The 18,586-nt window shown below is 44.2% G+C and overlaps 1 pseudogene; it reads right to left on the reverse strand.

Annotated features, from left to right (window-relative positions):
* Nucleotides 1–688: 688 nt before the first annotated feature.
* LOC139367372 (glutathione synthetase-like) lies at nucleotides 689–18,124 on the reverse strand (annotated as a pseudogene).
* Between the last annotated feature and the right edge of the window lie 462 nt (nucleotides 18,125–18,586).

The following is an 18,586-nucleotide window of genomic DNA, read 5'->3' on the forward strand; positions in this document are numbered from 1 at the left end:
GTAAACTCCTGCTAAACTCTGTAACATGTAAACTCCTCCTAAACTATATAGCATGTAAACTCCTCCTGAACTATATAACATGTAAACTCCTTCTAAATTATGTAACATGTAAACTCCTCCTAAACTATGGAACATGTAAACTCCTCCTAAATTATGTAACATGTAAACTCCTCCTAAACTATGTAACATGTAAACTCCTCCTAAACTATATAACATGTAAACTCCTCCTAAACTATATAGCATGTAAACTCCTCCTGAACTCTGTAACATGTAAACTCCTCCTAAACTATGGAACATGTAAACTCCTTCTAAACTATATAACATGTAAACTCCTCCTAAACTATATAGCATGTAAACTCCTCCTGAACTCTGTAACATGTAAACTCCTCCTAAACTATATAACATGTAAACTCCTCCTAAACTATATAACATGTAAACTCCTCATAAACTATATAACATGTAAACTCCTCCTAAACTATGGAACATGTAAACTTTTGTAACATCTTCTGGTTAAACGTTTCATTGATGGCACAGTAAAACAGTGAAAACTGCATTGTGAATTCTCAGCTACTGTTCACTTGCTATTGTTGTGTGTGGAAAGTTCCCTCTAATCTGTAGTATAACCGAGTGTAGCGCTCTCTCTATCCTGTTTCTGAAGGCTGCTGCTCCATGTCTGTCTGGCCTCCACTCAGGCTGGGAAGCTGCTTTTGATGGCCATGAGCTGGCTCCCCCACAGCAATCTGTTGGGCCATCCCAGCGTCAAGGCCTTCATCACACAAAGGCGGGATACATGGGATCTGCAACAGTGTACCCACACTGACGCTGCCCCTGTTTGCTGACCAGGGTGACAGCGTGCAGGGCATGGCAGCACAAGGCGTGGGAAAAGACCTCAATATTAATGTTGTGACCTCTGGCTAAATGTCTTCGCCCTGCTCATTGTCTTAGTTATAACTGTTGTCACGGTGACAGTTAAATGCTGCAGATTCTGTTTCAACCAGTGCTGCATGAAGAGAACATTGAAGAAGAAGAATGAGTAAATGTACTGTAGCCTACTAGGGTTAACTGAAGAAGAAGAATGAGTAAATGTACTGTAGCCTACTAGGGTTAACTGAAGAAGAAGAATGAGTAAATGTACTGTAGCCTACTAGGGTTAACTGAAGAAGAAGAATGAGAATGTGATAATATAGGCTATTGCTTACTAGGGTTTTCATAGAAGAATGCGTAAATATAGGCTATTCAATTGCCTACTATGGTTTTATGAAGTAGCAAAAAAGGAAGAAGAATGAGTAAATGTACTGTAGAATACAAGGGTTTTCTCCAGGGTGTGAAAATAGACTAGAGTCTAGCATAGGTGGCTAAACGGGGCAATCTGCAGTAGCTACATCCATTTTTGGACTTAATTAAATTAATTAATTAATTAATGATATGTACTTGTTGATTTTTGAAGAATATGACTTATAAATGCCTTTAGCTTAGTTCAACTGTCTTACCCCATCAGAACCCAAATATGAGCTTTCTTTTCTCCACTTTTTGTAAACAAAGTAAATGTAAACAAACACTATAAGAAACTACAATGCTGATATTATGAATAGCCAGTCCTTGTATCCACAGCTCTGTCTATGCATTTGAGAGTGGCTACATTTCTCCAGCCCCATCCCTCAGCATTTTTCGCAAAACAAAATGATTTCAACAAGTTTGTAAAGGAAAGTAACCCTTGACAGAGATCTGCCCCAAAAATAACTTTACCTTCAAGAGAGGGTATTGAATAAAACAATAATTGATTCATAGTAAACACATTTGAGTTAACCATGTTTATTTTTACAGTTTACGGACAAAACAGAGTGGTATAGGGAGTGAGCGGCTGTAGGGAGTGAGCGGCTGTAGGGAGTGAGTGGCTGTAGGGAGTGAGCGGCTGTAGGGAGTGAGCGGCTGTAGGGAGTGAGCGGCTGTAGGGAGTGAGCGGCTGTAGGGAGTGAGCGGCTGTAAGGAGTGAGCGGCTGTAGGGAGTGAGCGGCTGTAAGGAGTGAGCGGCTGTAGGGAGTGAGCGGCTGTAGGGAGTGAGCGGCTGTAGGGAGTGAGCGGCTGTAGGGAGTGAGCGGCTGTAGGGAGTGAGCGGCTTTAGGGAGTGAGCGGCTGTAAGGAGTGAGCGGCTGTAGGGAGTGAGCGGCTGTAGGGAGTGAGTGGCTGTAGGGGCTGTAGGGAGTGAGCGGCTGTAGGGAGTGAGCGGCTGTAGGGAGTGAGCGGCTGTAAGGAGTGAGCGGCTGTAGGGAGTGAGCGGCTGTAGGGAGTGAGCGGCTGTAAGGAGTGAGCGGCTGTAGGGAGTGAGCGGCTGTAGGGAGTGAGCGGCTGTAGGGAGTGAGCGGCTGTAAGGAGTGAGCGGCTGTAAGGAGTGAGCGGCTGTAGGGAGAGAGCGGCTGTGGGGAGTGAGCGGCTGTAAGGAGTGAGCGGCTGTAGGGAGTGAGCGGCTGTAGGGAGTGAGCGGCTGTAGGGAGTGAGCGGCTGTAAGGAGTGAGAGGCTGTAGGGAGTGAGCGGCTGTAGGGAGTGAGCGGCTGTAAGGAGTGAGCGGCTGTAGGGAGTGAGCGGCTGTAGGGAGTGAGCGGCTGTAAGGAGTGAGCGGCTGTAGGGAGTGAGCGGCTGTAGGGAGTGAGCGGCTGTAGGGAGTGAGCGGCTGTAAGGAGTGAGCGGGTGTAGGGAGTGAGTGGCTGTAGGGGCTGTAGGGAGTGAGCGGCTGTAGGGAGTGAGCGGCTGTAGGGAGTGAGCGGCTGTAAGGAGTGAGCGGCTGTAGGGAGTGAGCGGCTGTAGGGAGTGAGCGGCTGTAAGGAGTGAGCGGCTGTAGGGAGTGAGCGGCTGTAGGGAGTGAGCGGCTGTAGGGAGTGAGCGGCTGTAAGGAGTGAGCGGCTGTAAGGAGTGAGCGGCTGTAGGGAGTGAGCGGCTGTAGGGAGTGAGCGGCTGTAAGGAGTGAGCGGCTGTAGGGAGTGAGCGGCTGTAGGGAGTGAGCGGCTGTAGGGAGTGAGCGGCTGTAAGGAGTGAGCGGCTGTAGGGAGTGAGCGGCTGTAAGGAGTGAGCGGCTGTAGGGAGTGAGCGGCTGTAGGGAGTGAGCGGCTGTAGGGAGTGAGCGGCTGTAGGGAGTGAGCGGCTGTAAGGAGTGAGCGGCTGTAGGGAGTGAGCGGCTGTAGTGAGTGAGCGGCTGTAGGGAGTGAGCGGCTGTAAGGAGTGAGCGGCTGTAGGGAGTGAGCGGCTGTAGGGAGTGAGCGGTTGTAGGGAGTGAGCGGCTGTAGGGAGTGAGCGGCTGTAGGGAGTGAGCGGCTGTAGGGAGTGAGCGGCTGTAGGGAGTGAGCGGCTGTAGGGAGTGAGCGGCTGTAAGGAGTGAGCGGCTGTAGGGAGTGAGCGGCTGTAAGGAGTGAGCGGCTGTAGGGAGTGAGCGGCTGTAAGGAGTGAGCGGCTGTAGGGAGTGAGCGGCTGTAGGGAGTGAGCGGCTGTAGGGAGTGAGCGGCTGTAAGGAGTGAGCGGCTGTAGGGAGTGAGCGGCTGTAGGGAGTGAGCGGCTGTAGGGAGTGAGCGGCTGTAAGGAGTGAGCGGCTGTAGGGAGTGAGCGGCTGTAGGGAGTGAGCGGCTGTAAGGAGTGAGCGGCTGTAGGGAGTGAGCGGCTGTAGGGAGTGAGCGACTGTAAGGAGTGAGCGGCTGTAGGGAGTGAGCGGCTGTAGGGAGTGAGCGGCTGTAAGGAGTGAGCGGCTGTAGGGAGTGAGCGGCTGTAGGGAGTGAGCGGCTGTAGGGAGTGAGCGGCTGTAGGGAGTGAGCGGCTGTACGGAGTGAGCGGCTGTAAGGAGTGAGCGGCTGTAGGGAGTGAGCGGCTGTAGGGAGTGAGCGGCTGTAAGGAGTGAGCGGCTGTAGGGAGTGAGCGGCTGTAGGGAGTGAGCGGCTGTAGGGAGTGAGCGGCTGTAGGGAGTGAGCGGCTGTAGGGAGTGAGCGGCTGTAGGGAGTGAGCGGCTGTAGGGAGTGAGCGGCTGTAGGGAGTGAGCGGCTGTAGTGAGTGAGCGGCTGTAGGGAGTGAGCGGCTGTAAGGAGTGAGCGGCTGTAGGGAGTGAGCGGCTGTAGGGAGTGAGCGGTTGTAGGGAGTGAGCGGCTGTAGGGAGTGAGCGGCTGTAGGGAGTGAGCGGCTGTAGGGATTGAGCGGCTGTAGGGAGTGAGCGGCTGTAGGGAGTGAGCGGCTGTAAGGAGTGAGCGGCTGTAGGGAGTGAGCGGCTGTAAGGAGTGAGCGGCTGTAGGGAGTGAGCGGCTGTAAGGAGTGAGCGGCTGTAGGGAGTGAGCGGCTGTAGGGAGTGAGCGGCTGTAGGGAGTGCAGCAGGGAACTGAATCAGGCAGGCAGGGAAGCTACTCCCAATCCTGTCCCAGTGCTGCTGTCCCTCCCTGTCCTCCCATGCAGAGCCAGAGCACTGTGACCCACTTCCACCCTGTCATGACCCACTTCCGGTTGTTCCTTCCTGACCTGGCGCTTCCATCTGCAGTCTCTGCCACTTTCTGCCACAGTGCCACTGCTAACTGGGCCACTTGTGTAACCAGCCTGTTATCCCCAACAGTTTGCTTTTAGCCCGTGGATCAGAGCTGAAGGTTGATCCATTACGGTCTCTCTCAAGCGTTTTCCTCATTCTGCCCATGCCAATCACTTGCCTGAGAATGTGAGCAAGCTGGCAAGGAAACATCAACAGTGGAGTCATTAATGGAGAAGATAGGTGTAATTCTTTGTCAGCTTTTGGAACAGTCGTGTGGAGCAATTTCAGAGAAAGGAAATAAATGACAAAAAAACTGCCTTCTTAGTGATCCCTGGAACATAAAAACAATACATATCCTGACCTCTAGAGCAACCTTTTGCTGGGAACAAACACTGTTAGTTTTTTGACCAAATCCTGTTGCTGCAGTCCAGGAAGTAAAGTGGGAGGCACTTGCATTTCCCGGCTGGTGCTGACATCAAACACAGTGAGAGTGACCTGTGTGTTTGTCTGTTTGATGACCCGCCTCCTGGAATGTGTGGCACCGGGGGATCAATAACAAAGCGCTCTAATCTGATGGCAGCAGGATAAAACACACAGGCAGAGTAGACAACAGCACTGCCAGGGACAAGGAGGGCGAGTTGTGGGTGTTTGTTCATTCCGGACAGCCAATTTGGCCCCATTGTGTCTTTGTTGTCTTCTGCGGAGAGTTGGTACCACAGTTTGGTTCAATTCAAAGACACTCAATTCAGGAAGTGATTTCAATAAAACATTCTAAAATAGGAAAACGTTTGAAAGAAATAGCTTCTACTTGTCAGTTTATGAGAAGTCATTGAAAATAGATACCCCTTTTTCAACGTTTGATTTGTAATTTAAGTTTGCTTCCTTATTTGAATGCCTTTGATTCGAATTGACCCCAACCCCAGTTGGTAGATCATGAACAGAGAATTGAATGGCTACACAGAGGAACAGATAACTTTATCAGGATCAGTATACGTAAATAATTTGATGGTTGACACAGCAGACTTCAACCATGACCAGCAGTTGCATTGCATATCTGAAGTGTATTTGACATGTTTCCAAAAACGATCCGTTCATTGATAATCATCACACAGTATGACCACTGATCAACCTGTTCAAAAAATAAGATATTCAAAAGGACTTTAGAATAATGGATGAAAAAACAGTTTCTCTCATCTGGGCCTTTTGCAAAGACAGGCGTTTATCCTTTACTTCCACCTGGTGTTCAAACTAAAGAACTGCAATTTTCTACAACATTATTCAGTTGGTTATATCTGGAGTACTTCTCCTGTCCTATTCGGTGTCCTGTGTGAATCTAAGTGTGCCTTCTCTAATTCTCTCCTTCTTTCTCTCTCTCGGAGGACCTGAGCCCTAGGACCATGCCCCAGGACTACCTGACATGATGACTTCTTGCTGTCCCCAGTACACATGGCTGTGCTGCTGCTCCAGTTTCAACTGACCTGAGCCCTAGGACCATGCCCCAGGACTACCTGACATGATGACTCCTTGCTGTCCCCAGTCCACCTGACCGTGCTGCTGCTCCAGTTTCAACTGTTCTGCCTTATTATTATTCGACCATGCTGGTCATTTATGAACATTTGAACATCTTGGCCATGTTCTGTTATAATCTCCACCCGGCACAGCCAGAAGAGGCCACCCCACATAGCCTGGTTCCTCTCTAGGTTTCTTCCTAGGTTTTGGCCTTTCTAGGGAGTTTTTCCTAGCCACCGTGCTTCTACACCTGCATTGCTTGCTGTTTGGGGTTTTAGGCTGGGTTTCTGTACAGCACTTTGAGATATCAGCTGATGTCGAAGGGCTATATAAATACATTTGATTTGATTTTGATTTGTTAAACAGCCATCACTAACATTGAGTGGCTGCTGCCAACATACTGACTCAAATCTCTAGCCACTTTAATAATTAAAAATGGGATGTAATAAATGTATCACTATTCACTTTAAACAATGGCACTTTATATAATGTTTACATACCCTACATTACTCATCTCATATGTATATACTGTACTCTATACCATCTACTGCATCTTGTCTATGCCGTTCAGCCCTCGCTCATCCATATATTTATTGGCTATTTGATTTGATTTGATATTCCATTTGCGTATGAGTAATAGTGCAGGCAGCCCAATTCTGATAATTTCTTCACCAATTGGTCTTTGGACCAATCAGATCAGCTCTTTTGACAATAATTGGGCAAAATATCGGAATTGAGCTGCCTGTATTAATGCCTGTGTATTGTGATATATTTGTTTTAAAATCAATTACCCCTGAATGAACTCAGCATAATTCTACATTAGACTTGGTTGATCCTTGGCAATCGTTTCAATAAGCTGTGAAGAAATCAAAAGCAAAAGATTTAGAAAAGATAAGTGCTAATGAAATCATATTTGATTCCCTCCAGTACCTGACAGATCTCAGCTCCATAGATGTCGTTGACTACAAGAGGAGAGGAATTCTACAGATCAGCATACAGGCCAGAGGTTGACAAGGTTAGAGGTCAAGTTCATGAGAGACTAGGTGCATTCATTTAACCTCAGCTGGGGCACAGAGTGGGAGGAGTTTGTAAATTGTAGACCATTCAATTGGTCTTAAAGTGACATAGTGAGAAGAAGTACAGAAATGAGGTCCTCTTAACCCAGCCTTCCCACTGTGGCTTCAGGACAAACTGGTCTGATTTTGTCATAGCCATTGTCACCTTCTGGTCCCTGTTAGTAAGATATCCAATAGGAAAGTTGAAGAAGAAATGCAAACTACTTACAATAGCATTGTAAAGAAAATAGGTACTATGTAAACATTGAACCAGGTTCTCTGACCATATCTAATGTATACAGTCCAGCAAAGGTGGCCCGGATCTGGTCAACGACGCCAGGTTCACCGGGAAAGAACCTCTCCAGAACACCAGGTCAGGCCAGTTCCTGTTGGACCTTCTTGGTGCCGGCCAGGTGGGTGCTGATGTCTGGACACTTCACAGACAGATAGCGCTTCATCATGAGGCGAGCCTCCCAGTTCTACACAAAATCACTCAGGGAAGATTATTAGTGTGGAATGAAATGCCCAAATCGAATCCAACAGTATCATCATTATAGATGAACCGGGAAGTGGTCTGTGAATTAGTCTTGAATGTGTACATACAGTACATTCAACGGTACAATGGCTACTGAGAATGGACTTCCAGCTTTAACAACCACAGGTGAAGTAAAACAACTGGATGTTAATGTCTAACCTGTTCTGTGTTGTTCTGTATCATGTACCCACAGCGGAAATATAAATTAGAAACCTCTCGTCCATCTCTGCAGAGAGAAGGATTAAACAACAAGAGATATAAAAATAAAAAAAAGAGTTTGACTTGAATGCAAACAAGATTCATGTCAGTGTCATTTGCTACTTGCTATTTACATGAACATTTATATGAACCAGTGGAGGCTGTTGAGGGGAGGACGGCTCATAATAATGGCTGGAACGGAGTCAACGGAATGGAATCAAACACTTCAAAGACTTGGTTTCCATCTGGTTGACACCATTCCATTGACTCCATTCCAGCCATTATTATAAGCAGTCCTCCCCTCAACAGCCTCCACTGATATGAACATTCGTTATTTCGTTCATGTCAGTAACATTTGTCAGTAAAACTTGTTAGAAAACAAACACAATCCATACAACTTCCAACACTCTTTTCATAAGAGGAACATAAAGGGAAACATGTTGCAGTCTGTTTTGTGAACACTCATGACTTCATTGTGTCATTACTGATAACGATTCACTTGACTAATAAGCACCAAAATGAATACAACCAAACGTACTTGTTCCGTAGATCGTTCTCAGTATATCTACGGCCAAAGTTCTTTGGAACTCTTCAACCAGAAACATGACAACATCCCTGCAGTGAGTGAGAGTTAGATAGTTAGCCTTGACAGTTGGAGTTGGAATCATTCAAAGTCAAAGTGATATGAAAACCTTATGACACCCACTTCTCTGAGCCGTAGAGGTCCCAGGCCTTATGCCAGACCTGCAGGAGGGTTGTTGTCTAGAATATGCTTGCTTTTCTCCAACTGACCAGCCCTCTTCAGGATGTTGCCTAGTGATTACATAATAATAGGCCTAATTTAGAAAAATGATTCACAGGGGACATTTAAAGGTATCATTTGATAACTAGTTATGTGAACATACCGGTGGACGTCTGGTTGTGCGGGCAGAAACACCTCAGCCATGGTGTTAATCCCTATCTGCTATCTGCTTCAAGGGGGTTCCCCTCCCCACTTAGCTTCAGCATGTAGTCTGAGTAATTCAGACCCAAAACTATGGACTGGAAAGGTACATGAGAAAATTCATCACCAATATTTCTTTGTGTGTGACAGAACAATACCTTACCTGAACAACCTGGCAGTGAAATCATCCACTGTGATAGTGCTGTGAAGATAGTAGCACATCCTTACATTGTGCAGAGATCAAGCCCCTTAGTAATCTACAGATTTCAATCGGACTTTCCTGTACCAGAATCTTTGTTTCAGATTAACCAACTGCTTGGTCATACAGCTCTGACTGTTTTAACTGGCTTGAGTCCTGGCTCTTCTTGTCCACCAGTCGGTTGTAGTGTGTCTGTACTGCTGGAACCTGGTGGTAGGCAGCTTTAGCCTAGGCACTGGCGAGGGGAAGAGTCTGAACGGTGTTGTAGGTCACCATCTGCAACCAGACACGTGTAAAGGAGCTCTAACACTCTACTTCCTGACATGGCTGCTGAACAATGGCTGACCTGCTCATTCTCACCTCTCAGTTGTTGACACTCTGAACTAAATCCCTTAAGCACACCATCTCAGGGGTCTAACCATCTTATAATAGAAGATTCCATAGTAATACCATATATCAAGTAAAACGATGTTATAAGCAAGTTTTCTATGGTATTGAGGGGTGGATGAGGACTCCTTTCAGTGACTGTAGAACATTCTAGTAGTCTTTTACCCCCTGATATATGTTATTAAATTAAAGTTACTAGCTATAGCGTTTAGTCATTGGTCAATGACTGGCAGTTGCTGCCATGCTGTCGTCGTCTTGGGTCTGTCTTTATGTAGTGTTGTGTTGTCTCTCTTGTCGTGATGTGTGTTTTGTCCTTTATTTTTATTTCATATATTTTTGTTTTTATTCCCAGCCCCCATCCCAGCAGGAGGCCTTTTGGTAGGCCGTCATTGTAAATAAGAACTTGTTCTTAATTGACTTGCCCAGTTAAATAAAGGTTAAATGAAATTAAAATGAAAAATACAGTTGATAGAGATGTCTTAGTTTATGCATAAGCATGGTCAATAATCTACTATGTACCTGTGAGCTGAATAACAGACAGCTTTACCTCGGATGAGTTGGGTCTCTTTAGTCCATATCTTTAGTCCGTATCGGAAGGGGAAAGACTTTAGCTTCTTCCACTGAATTCTTTATAAATGCAGTGTTCAACACCTCCTCTGGAAACCCACTGGGAGTGCTAGCCATTGCAGTTCACCTGTGTTCAAGTTGTCAAAGTTCAAGAAACAAGCGTTCTCTTTTACATAAACTTTTAAGGCCGGTTTCCAGGAACCAGAATAATCACATTGAGTGTACATTCTGCCTTAATAATAATAATAATATATCATGTCCGATACCACAGGTATTGATTTCTGCACTGCAAGAAGGCCCGGTTCAGCAGGAGCTTAACAGTTTCATCGACTTCTCTGCTGGCTTCACATTTGACATTTGCTGTTGTTCTAAGTATCACCTCTTGAACTACTATGAACAGTTTCTTTAAAAGGGGAATCTGCAATTCAAACAACAGAAAGCTGTTTTGGTAAAAAAAATCTCATGGGGGTTGGCTCTGGAGAAATGTAACCACTCTCAAATGAATAGACAGGGCTATGGGTGTAAGGACTGATCATCCATTATATAAAAAGTTATAGTTTTAACCATGTTTTGGGGCTATACAGTTTTCTTACAATTGCACTGTTTACCAACAATGGAATAAACAAGCTTATATTTTTGGTTCCTATGCGACAGTTGAACGATAGTTGAACTATGCTCATGAGGCTTTTATAAGTTGTATACTTCAAGAATCAATGAGTATACACTGAGTGAACAAAACATTAAGAACACTTGGTCTTTCCATGACACAGAGTGACCAGGTGAAACGTATGATCCTGTCACACCCTGATTTGTGTCACCTGTCTTTGTGCTTGTCTACACCCCCTCCAGGTGTCGCCCATCTTCCCCATTATCCCCTGTGTACTTATACCTGTGTTTTCTGTTTGTCTGTTGCCAGGTGGTCTTGTTTGTCAAGCTTAACAGCGTTTGTCCGGTCAGCGCCTGTCTTTTCTCACCCTCCTGGTTTTTGACCCTTGCCTGTCCTGACCCTGAACCTGCCTGCCTGCCTACCTGTCCTGACCCTGCCTGCCTGACCACTGTGCCTGTCCTGACCCTGCCTGCCTGACCACTGTGCCTGTCCTGACCCTGCCTGCCTGACCACTGTGCCTGTCCTGACCCTGCCTGCCTGACCACTGTGCCTGTCCTGACCCTGCCTGCCTGACCACTGTGCCTGCTCCTGACCCTGCCTGCCGTCAGGGACCTTTGCCCCTATCTGGATTTCCGACCTCTGTCTAACCTGACCTCTGCCTAATCTGACCTCTGTCTAACCTGACCTCTGTCTAACCTGACCTCTGCCTAACCTGACCTCTCACTAACCTGACCTCTGCCTAACCTGACCGCTGTCCTGTACCTTTGCCTCTTGCTGTATTAAACATTGTTACTTTGACACATTATGATCGATCCCTTATTAAATCCACTTCATTCAATGTAGATGAAGGGGAGGAGACATGTTAAAGAAGGATTTTGAAGCCTCGAGACTGAGACATGGATTGTGTGTGAATGTGAATGGGCAAGACAAAATATTTAGGTTCCTTTGAATGAGGTATGGTAGTAGGTGCAAGGCGCACTGGTTTGTGTCGAACTGAAAACGCTGCTGTGTATCAAGAATGGTCCACCACCCAAAGGACATCCAGCCAACTTGACAGAACTGTGGGAAGCATTGGAGTCAACATGGACCAACATCCCTGTGGTGCTTTCAACACCTAGTAGAGACCATTCCCCAATGACCTGAGGCTGTTCTGAGGGAAAGGCTACTCAAAATTAGGAAGGTGTTGTTCATGTTTTGTACACTGTATGTCATGTTGCATTTTAAAGTATAAAAATGGATTTACCTATCACAGATTGCACCTTTAAAAAATATATATGTTCTATGAAAAAACATCTTTAGAGATTTAAAAAATAAAAATAGACATACAGGTATAACTGGCAGGCAATCCCTCTAACCCATAGTAAAGATATCCTCTTAAAGGTCCAATACAGCTGTTTTTATCTCAATATCAAATCATTTCTGGGTAACAATTAAGTACCTTACTGTGATTGTTTTCAATTAAAATGGTCAAAAATAGCAAAGGGCAATTTCTCAAGCAATAATTTTTTTTAGGACTTTCTGGGAGTGGTCTGAGTCGGGAGGGGAAAACAGAAAATGAGCCATTATTGGCAGAGAGGTTTGGAACGTTTTCTTATTGGTCTGTTAACTAATTTATCGAATGGGGATGTCATCTTTTGGTCTGAAATAATCAAAGTACATTAACATTCATAATAATCTGTACATGACATTTTGTGTCGCTGTTGAAGTCTACCGAGCAGTGATACAAACGTATTGCGGCAATAAGACTTCAGTGTCCATACACAGCGTTCCTCCCTCCATCAGGCTCCTGATCTAAACAAGCTATAAGAGCACACACTGGATTTTACAGTGAAAACCAAGTAAAACTATCAAAGGAAAAAAAACAATAGGGGAGCAGCAATTTTTTTACCTTTCTTATTACAGTTCCACTAGTAATATGACAGAGGGCAGTATAGGTCAGACGAGGAGTGGGTTGTCTAGCAGTGCCACTCCAGCAGCCACTCCTCCATCCGTGTGTTCATCACTCTTGGTCCTCAGTAGATGTTCAGCACCATGTCTTGCTCCTGCCTGTGTGGAAGCAGAAATCATAAAGTGAGGAAGGACACACAACCATCCATTCAGATGGGAGAAAAAGGCCGTCTTCATTCATCTGCAGGAGTACATCGTGATCACCACATCTTCACTTAATGGAAAAATGTATACTACAGTATACTTCATTTCAACTCAACTTATAGATACGATTTCTGTGAAGTTGTATAGTAATTTCTGTAAAGTTGTCAAGAATGAAATGTTTACAGATGGGTCTGTGACTGTACATGACGTAGACCCCAAATACACCCAGGTCGCTTAGACAGGTCCTGAGTTCAAGTGGCATCCTCGGCCTCAGGAGGTAGTTGTGTAGGGCTGAACCTTGTCTAGCAGGGCTGAACCTTGTCTATCAGGATATAAGCCATCCTCTCAGTGCTCTGCTTCACTCCCTCAAGTACCTGACAGCTGTCGGCTCCATAGATGTTGTTGCCTACAGGATAGGAATTCTACACGTCAGCAGACAGGCCAGAGCATGACAAGGTCAGAGGTCAGGGTCATGAGAGAGGAGAAGTAAAGAGCTGAGGTCCTCTAACCCCCCACCTTCCCTCTGTGGCTTCAGGACAAACTGGTCTGGTTTTACCAAAGCCATAACCATGGTCTTGTCACCTTCTGGTCCCTGTTCGTAATATTGAAAAATAAAGTTGATGGACAAAAGTAAACTGCTTTGAAAGGCATTGTAAAGAAAGGGTGTAATGTTTGTAACTGACGTGTTTGGCCCTGTCCGGGGGTATCGTCGGACTGGTCCACAGTACCTCCCGACCTCTCCTGTCTCAGCCTCCAGTATTTATGCTGCAGTCGTTTGTGTCGGGGGCTAGGATCAGTCTGTTATGTCAGGAGTATTTCTCCTGTCTTATCTGGTGTCCTGTGTGAATTTAAGTATGCACTCTCTAATTCTTTCTTTCTCTCTCTCTCGGAGGACCTGAGCCCTAGGACCATGCCTCAGGACTACCTGGCCTGATGACTCCTTGCTCCACCTGGCCGTGCTGCTGCTCCAGTTTCAACTGTTCTGCCTGCGGCTATGGAACCCTGACCTGTTCACCGGACGTGCTACCTGTCCCAGACCTGCTGTTTTCAACTCTCTAGAGAAAGCAGGAGCGGTAGAGATACTTTGAATGATCGGCTATGAAAAGCCAACTGACATTTACTCCTGAGGTGCTGACCTGTTGCTCCCTTGACAACCATTGTGATTATTATTATTTCACCCTGCTGGTCATCTATGAACATTTGAACATCTTAGCCATGTTGGCCAGGTTCTGGCCATGTTCTGTTATAATCTCCACCCGGCACAGCCAGAAGAGGACTGGCCACCCCTCATAGCCTGGTTCCTCTCTAAGTTGCTTCTATAGGTTCTGGCCTTTCTATGGAGTTTTTCCTAGCCACCGTGCTTCTACACCTGCATTGCTTGCTGTTTGTGGTTTTAGGCTGGGTTTCTGTACAGCACTTTGAGATATCAGCTGATGTAAGAAGGGCTTTCTAAATAAATTTGATTTGATTTATTTCATTTGATTTGATGTAAACATTGTCGAGTGTCAATGAGCCAGAGCCCTATACTACGAAGTTTGTGGAGTTTGCGAGGTAACTTTGAGCAAGTGAGTTCAACTCAGGATAACAGGTACCACGCAAGTGGCTCAACCTTTAGCCAGGTACATTTCTATGGAAACAAATCCTTCAGATGTAGCCTGCTCCAGGCTAGCTCAGGGCTAACTACATTTATCCTGAATGAAGTGTATGAGCAGCAGCATTGTCTCTCTGACGAGTTTGTCGTTCAACATGCATGCGCAGTTACAAGCCTGCTAGCCGGCAAGCAATATCCACCATTGTAGTATGGATGAAGCCTGAGCTGGAATGTGAATTTAACTGAAGCTAGTTAGCTTTAGAAAACTCTGAGTAGATCTAGCTTGCTATGTAGTATAACCCTCTGTTTTTTTGGTTCTCTTACCATATCTAATGTATACAATCCAGCAAAGGTGTCCCGGATTTGGTCCACAACATCAGGTTAACCGGGAAAGAACCTCTCCAGAACACCAGGTCAGGCCAGTTCCTGTTTTCATCAGAATATTCTTCATATTAGTAACAGATGTTGCAAAATCAAAACATGTATTTTGTGCATGCAAATAACCCAGATAAGTAGTGTAATGCATGCAAATAACCCAGATAAGTAGTGTAATGCATGCAAATAACCCAGATAAGTAGTGTAATGCATGCATATAACCCAGATAAGTAGTGTGATGCATGCAACTAACCCAGATAAGTAGTGTGGTGCATGCAAATAACCCAGATAAGTAGTGTAATGCATGCAAATAACCCAGATAAGTAGTGTGATGCATGTAAATAACCCAGATAAGTAGTGTGATGCATGTAAATAACCCAGATAAGTAGTGTAATGCATGCAAATAAATCAGATAAGTAGTGTGATGCATGCAAATAACCCAGATAAGTAGTGTGATGCATGCAAATAAATCAGATAAGTAGTGTGATGCATGCAAATAACCCAGATAAGTAGTGTGATGCATGCATATAACCCAGATAAGTAGTGTGATGCATGTAAATAACCCAGATAAGTAGTGTGATGCATGTAAATAACCCAGATAAGTAGTGTAATGCATGCATATAACCCCGATAAGTAGTGTGATGCATGTAAATAACCCAGATAAGTAGTGTAATGCATGCATTTTTTTTAAAGAAAATAACACTTACAGAAACAGCCTCTTATACTGACCAAGGAATCCACTCTTAGATACATCTTCAACCCGTCTTCGTATTACAGGCATATTTCTGAACACAATATTTTTTTTATACCAATATAGCCAAATACATTGGTCTCCCATGGCTACGAAAGCGGCAGTAGGAGGCACTATCAGACAGCATCATCATCAGGATAAATATCTAATGATGTGTCACAACTGATTATGATGCGTTTGACCAAGCAACTAGGCCTTACCTCTTCCATAGCTCATTCTCCACATATCGGTGGTCGAAGATGTTTCTTTGGTCCTCTTCAACAAGATACAAGACTACCGCCCTTAAATGACAGAATTTCCCCCAATTAAAACCCCACTAGTCATACTGTATATATTTTATATTTGAGATTCTTCAAAGTAGCCACCCTTTTTCTTGATGACAGCTTTGCACACTCTTGGCATTCTCTCAACCGGCTTCAGGAGGCAGTCACCTGGAATGCATTTCAATTAACAGGTGTGCCTTCTTAAAAGTTAATTTGTGGAATTTCTTTCCTTCTTAATGCGTTTGAGCCAATCAGTTGTGTTGTGACAAGGTAGGGGTGGTATCCATAAGATATCCCTATTTGGTAAAAGACCAAGTCCATATTATGGCAAGAACAGCTCAAATAAGCAAAGACAGTCCATCATTACTTTAAATGTGAGATTTTTGGTTCCAAGCGCCGTGTCTTTGTGAGATGCAGAGTAGGTAAACGGATGATCTCCACATGTGTGGTTCCCACCGCGAAGCATGGAGGAGGAGGTGTGATGATGTGGGGGTGCTTTGCTGGTGACACTGTCAGTGATATATTTAGAATTCAAGGCACACTTAACCAGCATAGTTACCACAGCACTCGTGTCACTTAAAATGTATGCCAAACAAAAAACATTGATTTCAAAGATTAACAAACCATCCTTTATGCACAAGGACTATTTTTAACATTTTACACTGAACATTTTTACAAAAACACATTTATTGGAAGAACTGTGCAGGTGCAAAGTTTGGTAACAGAATTTCGATAAAATCTCCCTCAGTTTTCTCTGTGACTAAGTTTTCTAAAAAACTGTTAAATGTCTGCTCTGAATTAAGATTCAAAGATGTCTGCAGAAAGAATGGGGTGTCAGCTATGACATGACACCTCTATTTTGGTTATTGAACAACCATAAGTGAAGTAGATCTACACACAGTAATGGAATTTCATCATGGGTCCCTGATCTGTACTACACAGAAATACATAATTATCCTAAATATGTACGCTCTCAGAAGTACAGCACAGTAGAGCACAGAGCAGTAGAGTTCAGTAGAGTAGAGTTCAGCAGAGTAGAGTATAGTCAAGTAGAGTATCTTAAAGCTATTTCAATTTCTGGTAACGGAATTTCAAGGCACAAGGCAATGTGTGTTAAACTTACAGAAGGCAGAACAAATGATCCTAAACTAAATATAAGTGTTGTTTATTAGTCGGCAGAGGGCTTTACTTAAACATTGTTGTGTGTGGATGTATTTCCAATACCTTTAAGACGTTTGCTGTTAAATATTTTCTAAGACCCATTTTCCAACGGATTGACAAGAAATCAAAGCTTTGAATTATTTCTCATTTGTAGGGTGGATGTATATATACCCTCATTTCTCAAAGATATACTCTTATTTCTCATTTGTAGGATGGATGTATATATACCCTCATTTCTCAAAGATATACTCTTATTTCTCATTTGTAGGATGGATGTATATATACCCTCATTTCTCAAAGATATACTCTTAGTTTTCATTTGTAGGATGGATGTATATATACCCTCATTTCTCAAAGATATACTCTTATTTCTCATTTGTAGGATGGATGTATATATACCCTCATTTCTCAAAGATATACTCTTATTTCTCATTTGTAGGATGGATGTATATATCCCTTCATTTCTCAAAGATATACTCTTATTTCTCATTTGTAGGATGGATGTATACATACCCTAATTTCTCAAAAATATACTCTTAGTTTTCATTTGACACCTAATTTGATATGCCCTCATGTTGGTCCTCATGGGTCCTTTACATGTTGGTGGTGTTCATGTGTCCTTTACAAATCAAATCAAATCAAATTTTATTTGTCACATACACATGGTTAGCAGATGTTAATGCGAGTGTGGCGAAATGCTTGTGCTTCTAGTTCCGACAATGCAGTAATAACCAACAAGTAATCTAGCTAACAATTCCAAAACTACTAACTTATACACACAAGTGTAAAGGGATAAAGAATATGTACATAAAGATATATGAATGAGTGATGGTACAGAGCGGCATAGGCAAGATGCAGTAGATGGTATCGAGTACAGTATATACATATGAGATGAGTAATGTAGGGTATGTAAACAAAGTGGCATAGTTTAAAGTGGCTAGTGATTACATAGTACAGAGTATTACATAAAGATGCAGTAGATGATATAGAGTACAGTATATACATATGAGATGAATAATGTAGGGTATGTAAACATTATATTAAGTAGCATTGTTTAAAGTGACTAGTGATACATTTATTACATCCCATTTTTAATTATTAAAGTGGCTAGAGATTTGAGTCAGTGTGTTGGCAGCAGCCACTCAATGTTAGTGGTGGCTGTTTAACAGTCTGATGGCCTTGAGATTGAAGCTGTTTTTCAGTCTCTCGATCCCAGCTTTGATGCACCTGTACTGACTTCGCCTTCTGGATGATAGCGGGGTGAACAAGCAGTGGCTCGGGTGGTTGATGTCCTTGATGATCTTTATGGCCTTTCTGTGAAATCGGGTGGTGTAGGTGTGCTGGAGGGCAGGTAGTTTGCAGAGGGTGATGCGTTGTGCAGACCTTACATGTTGGTGCTCATGGGTCCTTTAACATGTTGGTGCTCATGGGTCCTTTTACATGGAAATGACCACATGCTACTAGCCTGACGAAGGTCTTCACAGAGTCATCCACAACCTGTCTTCCTGACAGTTCTGGGGTACGTTTTCTATTCATAATTCAAGTCAACCTCAAGGCTTCTCGTGATAAACACAAAATATTATCCAATAGCCTCAAAAAGTCTTCTACAAATTGAAGTCTATGCCACTCACCTCTCTCCAGACCAAACCATTTACCCTCAGGGGTGTGTGCTTAGTCCCCTCATGTACTCCCGGTCAGGACAACAACCTCTCCCTCAATGTCAGCAAGGCAAAGGAGCTGATCGTGGACTACAGGAAATGGAGAGGCAAGCACATCCCCATCCACATCGACAGGGCTGTAGTGGAGCGGGTCGAGAGCTTCAAGTTCATCTGTGCTTACATCACTAAGGAATTAACATGGTCCA

The sequence above is a fragment of the Oncorhynchus clarkii genome, chromosome 16 (assembly GCF_045791955.1).
Source record: "Oncorhynchus clarkii lewisi isolate Uvic-CL-2024 chromosome 16, UVic_Ocla_1.0, whole genome shotgun sequence".
NCBI classification, from domain to species: Eukaryota; Metazoa; Chordata; class Actinopteri; order Salmoniformes; family Salmonidae; genus Oncorhynchus; species Oncorhynchus clarkii.